At 45.9% G+C, this 15,857-nt stretch overlaps 1 long non-coding RNA gene across 1 annotated transcript; it reads right to left on the reverse strand.

The window, feature by feature from the left end:
* Positions 1-10,033: 10,033 nt before the first annotated feature.
* On the reverse strand, positions 10,034-14,741 carry LOC122217443. Its single transcript, XR_006201490.1, has 2 exons — positions 14,429-14,741; positions 10,034-10,317 (listed from the first exon to the last, which is right to left on the reverse strand). It is a non-coding gene; the product is annotated as an uncharacterized LOC122217443 (long non-coding RNA).
* Positions 14,742-15,857: the final 1,116 nt, after the last annotated feature.

Genomic DNA, 15,857 nt, shown 5'->3' on the forward strand with positions numbered 1-15,857 from the left:
ACTTGCTCATGAGTGCATTTAGCAAGAGGTTCATCTTTAAAAAAATAAACAAAAATAACATCTATCTTTGCTGTTTTCAGTGGAAAAGTAGATTATACCGTCTCTTCAAAATTATGTCAAGAAACAGCAGTCCATAAAATTCTCAAGAAGCTTCAGTTTTTAATTAATTCCCACAGACACTTCAATTCTTGCCTGTCTGAAGCACATACTAAAACCATGATAATGGGGGCGGTCGCAACACAGTGCACTGGGGAAGCTGGTGCATATCTGATGGAAAAGGGAGGGTCTACACTGAGACTACAGCACCAGGATTGCACTGGCTCTGCATTTCTCCACTTGCCCAAGTTAGGGGGATGTTGTGTGAGTTTCCCATACCACTATATTTCTGACACTCCTGAAGTTTGTTACCTAATACTAATTTTATGACCAGCTTTGAAAAAACTATTAGCTTTATGTTGAATGACTATATACGTGTGAGTGTGTGTGTGTGTGTCTGTGTGCGCATTTATAGGCTTCAGAGCACAGGAACAATCTGGTATGCTTTCTGAGAGTGTCTTAGTCAGCTTGGGCTGCCATAACAGAATACCACAGACTGGGTGGCTTAAACAGAAACTTATTTTCTCACAGTTCTGGAGGCTGAAAGTCCAAGATCAAGGTCTGATAGGGTTGGTTTCTGGTGAGTACTCTCTTCTGGCTTACAGATGGCTACCATCTTGCTTGTGCTCATATGGTCTTTCCTTAGCATGACCACAAACACACACACAGAGGGAGAGAGGGAGGGAGTGATCTCTCTTGTGTTTCTTCTAATAAGGACACAAAACCTATCTAATCCAGAGTTGGATCAGAGCACTACCTTAATTTAACATTAATTTCTTCCTTAGAGACCCCGTCTACAAATACATCCACACTGGGGGTTAGGGTTTGAACATATGAATTTGGGAGGACACACACATTCTATTTACAACAGAGTCTCTTACGAATTCACTTATATGAATAGAGGGTGTTACGGGAGTATTACAAGTTACAATTTGAGGCAGTGCCATCCAACCTAAAACCTTCTGGAGGATTTTGTTCTGTTTAATTGCTTTGATACACTATGTATGCATTTCCCAAAGGGCAATGGGCAATCTGTTGGGAGAGAGAATAAAATGTTATTGCTCTTTTATAATTATTTCATCTCATCCTTTCGTAATTCATTTTCATTGTATATTATAATATATGGAATGTATTAGTACAGTTTTCCTTGCATGAAATTTATATAATCATAAACATACTTATAACAAGGAACATGTCTAGAATACTTCCTGATGGGTAGGTATCACAAAGGCTCAGAGAAACAAAAATGGCCTTTTTCATGGTATGTGCATCGACAAACACAGTTCAGATATTAAAACTTGATAGCAAGAATAGGTCATAAGAAAAAAATAATCAAAGAAATAGAGAAGGCTGATAGGAAGGAATGAAAAGGATACATCATGCCACCCCAACACTAGAGGAAAGGCAATGGGAAATGAGAATTGAAGAAAATACTATTTTCATGTCCCAATACCTTTTAGCTGTCTGCTTTGTTTGCCCTCCTTATTCTTTTTTTTAATTCTTTTTTTATTTAATGTTTATTTCTGAGAGAGAGAAAGAGAGAGAGAGAGAGAGAGAGAGAGAGAGACTGACCATGAGTGGGGGAGGGGCAGAGAGAGAGAGGGAAACACAAAATCCAAAGCAGGCTCCAGGCTCTGAGCTGTCAGCACAGAGCCCGATGTGGAACTCAAACTCATGAACTGCGAGATCATGACCTGACACGAAGTCGGACACTTAACCAACTGAGCCACCCAGGTGCCCCATACTTGCCCTCCTTATTTTTAATAGTCACCCTGGTGGCATGAGGCCAATGAAGCACAAATGATAATCATGTAAGTGTTTGCACATGTAGGGTACAATTATTTCTTGCAGAGGGCCCTGTGCTGCTCACAGAGTTAATCCTGAACCATCTACGTGTTTCCTTCCATGAAAGAATAATGTTTGGCCTTGACTCAAACACTCTTTCTGTTGCTTGATTAGAGAATTGAGACGCTGAGTTAACTGCACTTCCATGATACTCTTGAGGTACTGGAAAACCCATTAATGGTTTTCTTTGAGAAGGTATTTTAAAACTTGATGTGTTGAATTCCCTCCTGAAAAGGGAAAGACCAGTTGGGGGACTAGCTACCCTGAAGTAATGGGCTGGGAAAGAGTCCTCTATGGGTTGTGAAGAGACCGAGAGGCTTGGTCCTTCCCTAACTGGCCCCCGTGGGGCATGTAAAGTTTTATGTGTGGCCTCCAAATTGTCCAAAAATCAGAGTGGCCACTTCTAATCAGTTCCTGCCAACAGCCAGTGCTTTTCCTTCAGAGGCAAACGCACAGGCGCACAATGCAGAAGGACAAAGTCCTCGTTAGCACCAAGCATTTGCAGAGAATCTGGGGTGCACTGAAGGGAGGGGAAGAGAGGCCCCTGGCTGGCTCAGTTGGTTCAGTGTCTGACTTCGGCTCAGGTCATGACCTCACGGTCCATGGGTTCCAGCCCTGCGTCAGGATCTGTGCTGACAGCTCAGAGCCTGGAGCCTGTTTCAGATTCTGTGTCTCCCTCTCTCTCTACCCCTCCCCTGCCCATGCTCTGTCTCTCTCTGTTTCTTAATAGTAAATGAACATTAAAAAATTTTTTTAAACAAAAAAAAAGGAAGGGGAAGATTTTCTGTCTCTTATGGTACCACAGGGAGACATTATGGATGTGGGGGCGGGGGGACTGGAATGGGAGCAGGATGGGCCTAACTCTATTAGTTTATTCTCTGCTAGGTGTTGAAGGTATAGAACTTCCCTTCCAGTAAGATTCACACACAGTATGGGCCTCAGTGATTTCCCTGTGGTTTTCTGATAAATTATATATGCATTTGGCTCTATGCACTTGGTTTTCGTGGGGAGATATTTCTTACTCGCAAATAGGTCTGTGATCCTCAAAAATGTTACAAATGTTTGTTCCAGAGGAATTAGAAGCCCACAAGTGCTTTTCCTTGGGTATCTTTTCATATTTTCATCTTAGATAGAATGGTCAGGGGCATACAGAGTGCAATATAAGGAACTGGCACACGTTTTCAGAGGTCGAACCCTCTAACTCTCACCCCACGGCTGAAGGGCATGATGAAATGCTTCCAGGCACATGAAGGCAGTGGTATTGGGAGATTCTATTCGTTTTCAGAGGTCGAACCCTCTAGCTCTCACCCCACGGCTGAAGGGCATGATGAAATGCTTCCAGGCACATGAAGGCAGTGGTATTGGGAGATTCTATTTTTAAAGACTTTTAGGCTTTTTTCCCTTTTTGACATCCACTCGGATGACTGATAGATGTCTCGTGAAAATCAAAATTTGTTAAATCCCAGCAAAAGCACTTTGAATAGAGAGAGAAGGCTCCATCATAATATTTAAAACTTTTCTTTTTCCTACACATCTTCAAGGAAGACAGCTCTAGGCTAAGAATAAGATGTGTGGCAGGGCACTGATGTGTGCGAGTTTGGCTCTACACCGACAGTGGAGCCAAACTGCCTGGGTTCAAGTCTCAGCTCCTATGACCCGTTGCCACTTCACCTCGGTTTCCTCATCTATAAAATGGGAATGACAACAGTATCCGCCTCATAGGGCTGCCGTGACTTAATGAGGTAATGTCTGGAAAGTACTTAGAACAGTGCCTGATTCGTTGTAAATGCTACATTCATGTTTGCTAACATTCTTTTTTTTTTTTAATGTTTATGAGAGAGAGAGCAAGCATGAGTGGGGGAGGGGCAGAGTGGGGGACCGAGGACCCGAAGTGGGTTCTACGCTGACAGCAGAGAGCCCAATGTGGGGCTCGAACACACAAACCGTGAGATCATGACCTGAGCTGAAGCTGGATGCTTAACCGATGAGCCACCCAGGCGCCACGTCCCCGCTAACATTCTTAATACTTCTCCCACCAGTTCCCTCTTAGATCTTACCCCTTCTCTCCATTCAGTAACTAGACTGTAGCAGGTGATCACTGACACAGGGAAGGAATGTGACAGGAAAGATCAGAGAGGAAAAAAGTCTCTGTGGCCTATGAGTTTCAAAAGAATTGACCGTGAGGAAATGGAAACAGGACAGAAGTAAATCAGGACAGAGGTAAATGAGAGGAGTAGCAGGGAGGTATCCCTCCCTTCTCCCCTACATACACACTGGCTAGGAGAAGGTGTCACAGTCTGGGATGAGACTGAGTTGGACCGGGGGAGTTAGGAAAGCGTAGATACTGGTAGGTCTCTGAGGAAGGAGGCCACGAGCCCTGGTTCCCATGTCAAATGTTAGAGATGCTGGAACCGAAAACCAACCAAACGAAAACAAAAACCAACCGACCAACCCTCACACTGACTTGGCAGATGTGGCCTCAGTCAGCCTACAGAGTTCCCCGGGCTCTGTCACGGCCCGAAGAGCAGCACAGGAGATGCCAACGAGGCCGCCTCAGGATCCATGTGGGTGGGCAGTAATGTTAGATGGGACAGGCTTTCCCAGCAGGAAGCAGAATGAATAGATGAAACTGAGGATGAGGACCGGGTACGCCTTCACTCAGGCACCACATAAACCCTCGGTGCTTAGATGCCGTGTTAGGGAAAAGGGAGAGGAAGAAAAACTGACTGCCACCCTCAGAAAAAAAAAATGAGACTTGAAATAGAAACTCAATTGAATTATAAAAAAATCAAGATACTTTTTTTTTTTTTGCACATTCAGATTTGCAGACAGAGATTCATACCTGCTCTACCTGTTTCTTCCGTGACTCAGACATCGGGAAAATGAAGTAAGCTTTGGCTTGGAAGATTTAACTCACCACTGGCAACAGATGAGTCACCCGGGCATGTCTCCACTGCCTGTTAAGGCCCCACAAAGATGAGAGGAGCCTGGGAACTTGGGAGCCGCTGACACCATGAGATCACAGTGGTAGCACATGACGATGGGGAGGGAGGGAATTGGAAGCACGTGCTGGGGAACTCTCTCCATCACGAGGGGTGAGAAAGAAGAGTATTGCTCAGACCTCTGCACCTCTATTCTAAGCAGAAACTAGGGAATATCCATGCCTGTCAGATTGGAGCACGGTTATCCTACATTCCAACTCTTTTCCAGCTGGCATTCTCCAGACAAATATCAATCAATGTCTACTGTATTCCAGGCGTTGTCTTGGATGTTAGGAACATTCCTGGGTGAACAGGACAAGGTTCCTGCCCCCAGAGGGTCCATTCTAGTCTCACAAAGAGATCCCTCAATGTCAAGTGGGCAGTAGGCACGATGGGAACGTGAGGGGAGGAGAGTTTGTCCGATTCCAGGGCTCTGGAAGAAAAGTGGGCTCCTAAGCGTGTTCGTACAGCAGACAGAGATGGGCGGAGAGAAATTTCTGCAGAGGACACAGCCTGGACAAAGGCATGCAGGAGAGGAACAGCGGAGAGTACACAGAGAAAGCATCCAGCATCTCTGGTCTGTCAGGTCAAGTCACTGGTTGGAAAGTGGGGTTAGAGACGGAAGCTTGGGCCAAGTCACAGACGCCCTGAATGCTATGATTAGGAATTTAGCCTCTGTTCTGGAGCTGACAGGCTACTGACAGTTTCTGGCAACAGAGTGGGATAGCCAGGTTTATATTTTACAACAACATGTCTGGCTACATTTGGGGGACAGATGGGAGGGGATGTAAGGGACAGCAAGAAAGCCACTTAGGATGGTCCTGCAGGCCTCTTGCTTACTAGCCAGCTCTGGCAAGTCCCCAGGTTGGACCTCGGGCATCACAGACCCATCTACCAAGTATTGCTTGTAAAAGGAGGTTTCTGACTAAACGGGAATCCCTATTCCGACTAAATAGGACCAGGCACACCTGAGCGGAGGACTGGGCCTTAGGTTGGCTTATAATGGCTGAGAAGAACAACAGACAGATCTCCTGGGTTTCCCAATCTCCAGCCGGTCTCCCCTCTGGCAACCTCAAGATCTTTATTCTCCCACTTCCCTGCTTCCTGGCCTGGCTGCTATGTGGAGTTTCAATTCCATCCCCTCTAGGGGCACCTGAGTGACTCAGTTGGTTAAGTGTCAGACTCTTGACTTCAGCTCAGGGCACGATCTCACTGTTTGTGAGATCGAGCCCTGTGTCAGGCTCTACACTGACAGTGCACAGAACCTGCTTAGGATTCTCTCTCCCCCTGCCCCCAAAATAAACAAATAAATTAAAAAAAAATTCCATCCCCTCTCCCTGTCCAGCTGCATCCTGTCTGGTGTGACAGTGCCATTCTTGGAATGAGCAAGCTGGCCACTAGATGGTCATTGCACTGGCTAGCCAGCGCAGTAGAGTTGAGTAAGCATCTCCGCACCTTCGAGAACTCCCAGCTTTAGCCCCAAACAGTATGAAGATTTAGCCTGCTTTTGGACAATTGTAGATTCTTACTCAGAACTGCATTCTCATAATTAACAGTGTGTCTGAAGCTTTTGGGGTTTGCAGTAATGTGATAGCACTTCTTGCTAAGTCACTTGGCTGCATTTCTGAAATGCTGTTCTCAGTTCCGACTGACTTCAGTCTGGCTCTCCCAATTCATTATTCATGCCTGTGTCTCAGATTTTCACATCCTCACAGCCATCGGTGGCCCAGCAATACTGGCTGGAAATAAAGGAGCGGGAAGAAGTGGGAAAAATGGGACCTTACAAAGGAAAATCGTGTCTTGGGTGTGGGGGGCACATGGCAGTGGGGCAGATCTGTGGATGAGGGGATGTGGGGATGGATAGATTAAGAAGGAATAAGAGGGGAAAAGGGATCTGAGAGATAAGAGAACCGGGCAGAGAGGTGTGGCGCTGCCCTGGGAAAGGGAATTATGTGACATGATTGCAAGATCAAAATGCAGCTCCCGTCCTTGATTAAATTAGTTTATCTCTGCAGCACAGCGCTGCGCTGCACAAGAGAAGTCAGAGCTGGTTATGAAGAGGCAAATGAGCTTGCCGTGCCGGGTTCCAAGAGAAACGAGAGTGGGCTTTGCAGCTGGTCTGCAGTTTTCCTAGGAGCCATGATGATTCCCTTTTAACAATAGATCCTGCCCTCCCCTCTGTCAAACTCCTCATTCTTCAGGTTGGGTATTCTGGTTAATTACATTGACTGCTTCTGCAGATCCTGTTGGAGCTGTGGCCCTACCAAGGTATGCACTTGGAAGGGTGGGCTGGGCAGGACGTATAGCTGAGGACACTTAGCTGACTAGGGGGCCCTGAGGTGACAGCAGCAGGCCCCAGAGGTGCTAGCACTAGAGAGACCTTGGAGCTCCCTTACCCAGCAGTTCCGCACCCTGGCTGCGCGAAGACTCACCTGGGAACTTTGAGAAAAAAATACCCCTGTCTGGGTTCCACCCCCAGAGGTTTAATTTAACTGGCCTGGGGTAAGGCCTCTGCATCACTGTTAGAAAAAGAAAATCAAGTGAGTCTGCCATGCAGCCAAATGGCAGGCAACCCCTGATTTAGTCCAGACTTTTCACTTTACAGATAAGAAAACTGAGGCTCCCAAAGATACTGTCATGTGGCCCTATTTTTACAGTTAAGAAAGGCAAGGATCTCCTGACCTCCCGCCACACAGGTCAATGCTCACTCTGCTAAGCTAGATGCCTCTCAGCACGAGAGCCTTCATGGCATGACTTCTGACCCTTCCTATGGAGAGGTGACCGAGTGGTCACTCCCTGACCTGGCCATTTGGAGCTTCACGCCCTCCTGGGAGGTTAATGCCAGCTTGTGGAACAGTTTGCAATAGCCTGAAGAGAGTCAGATATGTAAATAACTCCCACCCGGCAACACACACACTGAGTGTCCCCCAGCCCAACGCGCACGCACGTACACACAAAGACTCAGCAATCCTTGTATTTGATAGCAGGTGGCTTTGTTTCTGAAAGGTATTCACTGCTGACAATAAAAAATGTGGAGTGAGAAAAAGTGAACCAGGGGAGCCGTGCTACTGATATCCCATTCCAGAAGCATTCCCTTTGATCCCGGCTGGGGCAGGGCATTTCTTAGAAAGCTTCAGACTTCACACACATTTAACTGAACGAGGGGAACTGGGCATATAGTAAAAGCGAACACTGAAATGGAGAAATCAGGAAAAGGATGTATGTCTCTCTTTACAGGGAAAATCCAGATTATTGACAGCGTGTGGAATTTCAAATGTAGAACACACTGTATAGCTTTCTCTTTTTAACATCAAACTTCAAGTGGCTTTTCCTTTCCTTTAAAAAAATGTCTACAAAATAAATAGAATAGCGTTACAGCCTCATAATACTCAGGACAAGTATTCTGTGATAAATCACAAATAAGAGATTAAGTTGATTTCATACAAGGCTGCATTCCATTTTGTTGGAAGGTCTTTGGGTCACATTTAAAGGCAAAAGGAAGATAACGGATGACATAGCTTAACATGGAAACCAAACATTCTTGAACGTTTGTTTTCATCCATTCTTAAGTCCCACTGAGCTGGGCGTGGAGGAATGCTTCTCACAACAGCGATGTGGGGCACCCCTACCCCCTAGGATGTTTCCAGGTACATCCTGAACCTTAGACGATGGAAGATGAAAATAGCATCTCATCACACACCTGTCGGGTGGCAACATTCACTCTTGGGAGAAAGACCTCCCCAAAATATTACAGCGGAAGGCTTAATTAATACATACCATGGAATTCATATTCATGTGTGCCCCTTTTAGGCTTCCTTATGTTTACAAATCTGGTGAATGAGAAGTCAATAATCAGAGGAACTATAGAGGCAGAAACAGATGAAAAATAGAGGGAATACCAACCACGACAAGAAATGGCAGCCCAAATGTGCGGTATCATGGAGGCCCAGACAACAACCAGCATCAAGTTAACTTGTGCAGTTACCTACAGGTGAAATTGGCAACTATTTACCTTATTAAAAAGGGACACTGGAGGGGTGTCTGGGTGGCTCAGTTGGTTAAGCACCTGACTTCGGCTCATGATCATGATCATGATCTCACGGTCCATGGGTTTGAGCCTCACGTCGGGCTCTGTATGGACAGCTCAGAGCCTGGAACCTGCTTCAGATTCTGTGTCTCCCTCTCTTTCTGCCCTTCCCCCCACTCGCGTTCTTTCTCTCTCAAAAAGAAATAAACATTAAAAAAAAAGGGACACCGGAAAGTTAGATTGTTTAGAAACAGACATCACATGGGGGCATTATTGAGATTTTTATCAGTAATATCAATTTCAATACCTCCTTCCAAAGCTTATGACCACAGGCCTCCATGGGCCCTCAGGCTCAGTCCAAGAGATGAAACCTGCCTGTAGGCTGAATAGGTGATGTTGTACAAAGGCATGCCATCCTGTCTCATCATCACTGTGCGATTTATCATTATAATCACTATTATGTAGAAGTTTAAAACTTTTTTTAATTTCAAAAGGTATTCTATACTTGTAGGAGCTAGGAACTATTGGCATAAAATTTGGGGCTTTGGGGACACATTTATTTGGATTTTAGTATATTCCAAAAACTGTGTTCTGAGGAACATTTTGGTTCTCTTCTGCATGGGTTTTTTTGTTTTTTGTTTTCCCTTGGTGGATGGAACATCTATTCAGATACCGTTCCTTGTTGGCCCCTTAATTTTTGTAAGATAATGTGAAGTCCTGCGGACCTTAATGAGCACTGTCGAGTTTTTTTTTTTTTTTTTTAATTTTTTTTTTTCAACGTTTTTTATTTATTTTTTTGGGGACAGAGACAGACAGAGCATGAACGGGGGAGGGGCAGAGAGAGGGAGACACAGAATCGGAAACAGGCTCCAGGCTCTGAGCCATCAGCCCAGAGCCTGACGCGGGGCTCGAACTCACGGACCGCGAGATCGTGACCTGGCTGAAGTCGGACGCTTAACCGACTGCGCCACCCAGGCGCCCCTCGAGTTTTTACATTTCAGTTTCTTACCCCCAAATCTAGCCCTGCATGTTTTCGACCTGCTGTGGTTCATTGGACTCTTCCGACTCGAAATACCCAAGCTCACCAGTGTGTAGTCAGATGTCCACATCTGGCGGTTGCTCCACTGGTTCTTGACCCAGCAATTGCTCTAGTGGTGGGGACATGACTTACATCGGCCCACTGTAGACTCTGTCTGTGGATTCTCTAAATTTGCAGTGGAGAATGTTTTTTTCTCTTTCTTCTCGACTTGCGGGCTTTGAAGTGCCCAGGATGGTGCCTGGCACATATAAACGGTCTCTTCCCATTCTTGTTAACAGGGTGTGCCTTCAGAGATGCTGCTGACCATGGCCCCCTTCACATGAAGAAACCTGGAAGAATGAGAAAAACACAAACAAAAGCTGAGATCAGAGGTAAGGAAAGAAATCTGGTACCATTCACGTGAAACTACCCTTTCTGTGGTCTGGTTCCACAAGCCAGAACATCCCGTTTTCTTATTGAACCTGAGTTCAGATTCTGCCATTTGCAACAAAAAGTTCCAAAAATAAAAGTAACATAATGTTATTTGCCAAATGCCTAGCAATTAGGAATTGAAAAGGTCAAGAATAACATACGAGTCTCTAGTGGAGTGGATGCAGGAAGTGAGACAGAAAACCCAGGGAGACAGGTTTTAGACATGATGGTAATGAACTTGATTTTTAGCATACTGAGTCTGAGGATCTTGGAATTTTTCCATGTGGAGCAGTCTTTTAGGTGTTTGGAAATATGGATAGAAAATGCAGAGGAGAGTTGGGGGGGTTATATGTGGGGGTCAAGAGAATAGAGCTGGAGCAGCAGCCCATGGAACTGGATGAGATCAAGAGTAAGACTGGGAGGAGGCAGGAATTATGGAAAAGAGAGAAGAACAAGAAGAGTCAGGATACGGAATGTGAGAGAGGCCGAAACTAACAATACTCTCAAATGATGCCAAGGGGCTGGGCTGGGTGAGAGCCTAGAAGAGGCACCACATTTTACAGGTTGTTTATTGGTATGCCCTGGGAGAAAAGTTTGGTTTAGCAGGAGCCAGTCCCAGGCTGCACGAGGTTGAGAAATTAATGGGAGCAGTAGATGAGAAAGACAAGGGCAGAGGGTGGTGGAAAGAGGGAAAGGTATGCAAATTCCATAGTGTCAGTGGGAATCAGATCACCTCTTTAAAAAAAAAAACTTCTTGGGGCACTTGGGTGTCTCAGTTGATTAAATGTCTGACTCTTGGTTTCGGTTCAGGTCATGGTCTCATGGTTTGATGAGTTCAAGCCCCACGTCAGGCTCTGCATTGGCAACATGGAGCCTGCTTGGGATTCTCTCTCTTTTCTTGTCTCTCTTCCCCTGTGCCTATGCTGCCTCTGTCTCTTTCAAAATAAATAAACTTAAAAAACGTTTTCTTAAGAGTAATTGTGATATAAGCACATTTGCACACTGAAGAGTAGTCAAAGGGCAGGACAAAAACACATCAGATGGGAAATGATTGAAGAAGCAAGTTAAAGACATGATAGAGGATGAAGGAAGGAGCCTCAGAGGGGAGAAAATATATTTTCTTATTTAAAGGCAACAGGGTGAGAGAAAATGGTCACGATGAGCACGGGAAATCTTAATGTAGGAAAGCGAATGTTAGCTGGAACCCCACCAAACAGCGTTGATCCCACGTAGACAGACGACAAAGCCCCGTGCTGCATGATGGATGGGGGAAGGAGCTTCCGTGTGGACAGATTTTGGAATCGCTATGAGAAATTAATTGAATTTATTATAATAATTCTGGAGCAGCACTGAGATTAGAAAGAACAAATTGGCAATGGATTCAGTCAATTGCTGCTAGCAGCCCGAGATAAGGGACGGCAAAAACCTAAGCTGTGTGTGCCCACTCCAGTGGAAAATCAAGGAACGAGGAAATGTAGGATGCCAGTGAGTCTTATTGAGTGAAGGGGACACATTTGTCTCATTTATTAGTTTGCTATTGGGGACTCGTCTTACTGTGAGTGCAGTGTAGCACGGTATCTGGCACTTTAGGGATAAGCAATAAAGATTTATCTCATTGAACAAAACAGCACTCTAACTTTTATGATGTAGTCTTTCATCTAGTTTCAGCTCTGAAACAACGGGAATCACTCTCCTTTCTTCTCTACATTTGTTCTGGCAGTCTGATTAAAAAGAACAAGATGTTTTTGGAATCATCCTGTGGAGAGATAGGGTGGTGATGGCAGTGGGGAAAACATGAAGTAGAATTCAAGCAAAATAAAAGAATGTATTTGCAATAGCATTGCGAGGAGGAAACTGGGGGTGTTTAGCGTGTGTGTGTGTGTGTGTGTGTGTGTGTGTGTGTGTGGTCTAAGCACCAAGTGATAATGGTTTGAGATAAAGCAGTGCATGAGTCAAACAGAGGGGAAGATTTATAAAGAATGCAGATGTTCAACAAGCATCTCTGGGCATATGTGGGGTGACCAGTTATCCCAGTTTGCTCAGAATGGAAAGTGGACATGGGACTTTCAGTGCTAATACAGGAAAGTTGCAGAGAGATCAGGGTGATGGTTTATTCTGATGTGTGCAGAGAAACATGTACAAGTACATTTACTCCATTTCTCCCTAAATAGAATTTAGGGAGCTTCAGAACTCCTAGAGACATTGTGAAAGTTGCTACCCTAGGAAATCTTCTGAGAAGGAACATGTGATTTGTATCGGCAGACTAAAAATTGTTAACTCCACAAACTGTAAACATTTCTATGTTGAGCTACTTGGAAGATGGCTAAAACTTCCAAGTAATTGGTCTGAATCTAAAACCAGAAGGCTAGCCTTTATGATGACATCTTAGATATACTATCCTATTGGCCCCATCTTTAAACATAGTATTTTTTTTTTATTTTTTTTTTTAACATTTATTTTTATTTTTTTTGAGACAGAGAGAGACAGAGCATGAACAGGGGAGGGTCAGAGAGAGAGGGAGACACAGAATCTGAAACAGGCTCCAGGCTCTGAGTGGTCAGCACAGAGCCCGATGCGGGGCTCGAACTCATGGACTGTGAGATCGTGACCCGAGCCGAAGTCGGCCGCTTAACTGACTGAACCACCCAGGCGCCCCTAAACATAGTATTTTTATTAGAACCTGAAAGTGTTGGTCCCGTGGCTATTTACCACCTTTCTTGTAATCCAGTCTACAGAGTACTGGGGGAATCAACAGATTCTCTTTTCCTGTCCACCACCGCACCCCTTCCCACCCCGCCCCGGCAGAGGAGACTGGCAAGGCCCACCTACTGTCTCCACTGTTAAGTCTTCTACCAGGTGAAACACTTGCATGTTTCATAAGGCCAAACAAAACCTAAACCAGCTAGGATTTTATGAGCCTACTTTGGTGCTGATCTGAACCGAGAGCTGAATAAAATACATAAACCTAACAAGAACACTACAGACGAAACCTGACACATAAGAGACACATATATGATGGAAACTAAAAAATAATTGCCTTTAATATGGAAATTCACTGGTGGATTCCAAGAGAACGGATAGAGCTTCCTCTTGGATCTTAACACTAGCCAGTGAATTCAATAACGTTAATTCAACAGTAGTGGAGGTGGGTGAATGGGTAGGAGGAACAAATGTATTTGGAACTTCTCTTGGGGATCCAGAACCTGCAGTGGACAGTTGAGGAAGTAGTAGTGGGAAAAACAAACAGGAAAACTGAGCAACAGAAATGGTGGTGCCCCACCCCCCCCACCCCCTCGCATTCTGAATTGATTGATACTCAGGCACTATTGCATTCACACAAATGGTATGAATGACTTAACTGCTTCATTCAAATTGTTGCTCCAAATCAGTGGGTCTCAAGCTTGGCTGCACATTGAAATTACCTGAGGAGTCTTAAAAAAGCTGGTGCCTGGGTCCGATCCCAGAGATTCTGATTTAACTGCCGTGAGTTGTAGACTCGGCACCGGGCGGCTTCTGTGCAGCCAAGATTGATAGCCACTGGGCGATCAACCAGGAAATCAGGAGAAATGGCTTAGGTCGGTGGTGCTCAAATTGTAGATGTCTAAGAATCACCTGGAGGGTTTGGTAAATAGTTTGCTGGAGCCCATCCTCAGAGTTTTCTGATTCAGTAGGTTCAAGATGGGGCCCGAAGAGTCTGCATCTAACAAGCTCCCAGGTACTGCTGGTTGGAGAACCATACTTCGAGGACCACTGGCCTGGATGGATCCTGTGTTATTATGTCCTGAGACAGCTAAGCCATTAGCATTCTTTGTGTGTCCCCCCAGAGCCAAGAAATAAAGCCCCGTGGACCCTCCTCTACATGTGCTTGGAGGGCACCTCCCACACTAATCTGCCTGCTCCCTCAAGGCTACTCATGGGGAGCAGCCTCTCTTTTTCCAACCTGGAAGCGTAAGGGCTTTATTCTTTGCCGCCCTCGTTGAATTTTGTGGAAGTCATCTAATTACCATTAGATATATGGAGTCTAATTACCATTAGGTGTCAGGAACATGGTATCCTGGACATGTCAGCCAGCTGCCTAGAGTCCCTCTGACCTGCTGGCACCCCAGCTGGCCGGGGCAGCCTTCCTTCCATGCGCTCCTCCATTCCAAATTGGAGCCCTCGCTCTTGGCTCTGGACGTGCCCCAGTCCAACAAGCAGGACCCACGGTGCATTTGGAATCCTGCCCTGGAGGACGCCCATTACGCTCAGAAAGCCGTGGTGGCCCAAGGGCAGTAGTTCCCCCTTCCCAGTCGGCGGTTTCGCTTTCCAGGTCTCCGTTACCCAACGGCCACCGCCGGCCAGAGGCAAATTCTCCTCCTTCTGACGCTGCAGCGTCAGCGTCAGCGTCAGCGTCATATCGTCATAACGCCGTAACGCCATAACGTCATAACGTCGGGAGCCGCCCACCTAATGTTACGACGCCGAAGTCGTTCTCCTCGCTTCTTCTCCTCACGTGGGCGTGTCATCCTCGGGAGGCCTCGCAAGAAGGAGGGTGAGTGCAGTGCAATAATTTGTACAATTTTACGATTAGTTATTGTTGCTCTTCTCTTACTGTGTCTAGTTTATAAATGAAGCTTTATCATAGGTATGTGTGTATGTGAAAAAGAGTATATAGAGGGTTTGGTATTATCCCTGGTGTTGGGACATATCCCCCATGGATGGCGGGCAGTTGTACGGGAATAAATACTAGCTACTACCATTGTGGGGCACGTACTGTGCCAGAAACTGGTGGCACTTCACTCACATCGTTTGATTTAACCCTCGTGTCCATCTTTAAAGATGGGAATGAGTGTGCCCATTTTATAGCAGAGACTGAGGCACAAGGAGGGTGACTTGGCCAAACCTTACAGTTGAGGGAGAGAGGGGAGGGATGTGTGGATGGCCTGGCTCCAAAGCCTGTGCACACCTTTCTGCCTCCCTCACCACAGGTGGAATAGTGTGGCGGGAAGAGCGCTGGATCCCAGCTGGTAAAAATGCTTGTCTTCGACTCCCGGACAGAGCTGACTCGCCAGCAGCCTTGGACAGGTCGCTGAGTGCACCCTACCTGCCTCAGTCCTCAGATCCTTATCTATGAACTGAGGGGGTCGGACTGGGTCGCTAAGGACCCTTCCCACTCTTCTAAAAGTCTCTCTGCTACTAGTGCAGCCGTGTTTCCTCTCCCAGGATGGGCCCTGCCTGGTGATCACACTCTGTGTGCAGCAGACCTGTTTCCAGAGAGAGCTCTTTCCAAAGGTGCAGGTTCAGTTACTGTGGCCCAACTCAGCCAAGGTATCTAAGGTTAAGTCAGCCTCTCCTAAAGCCCCTTGATGACTTTATAACGCAGGTGTAAAATGTCCATTTTCTGGTGAGATCTGGTGTTCAGTTATCTGCAATGGTACTGGATTAAAAGCTGGTCACCTAAAACCCAAGGGACAGGTGG

This window comes from Panthera leo, chromosome B1, assembly GCF_018350215.1.
Source record: "Panthera leo isolate Ple1 chromosome B1, P.leo_Ple1_pat1.1, whole genome shotgun sequence".
In the NCBI taxonomy this organism is placed as follows: Eukaryota; Metazoa; Chordata; class Mammalia; order Carnivora; family Felidae; genus Panthera; species Panthera leo.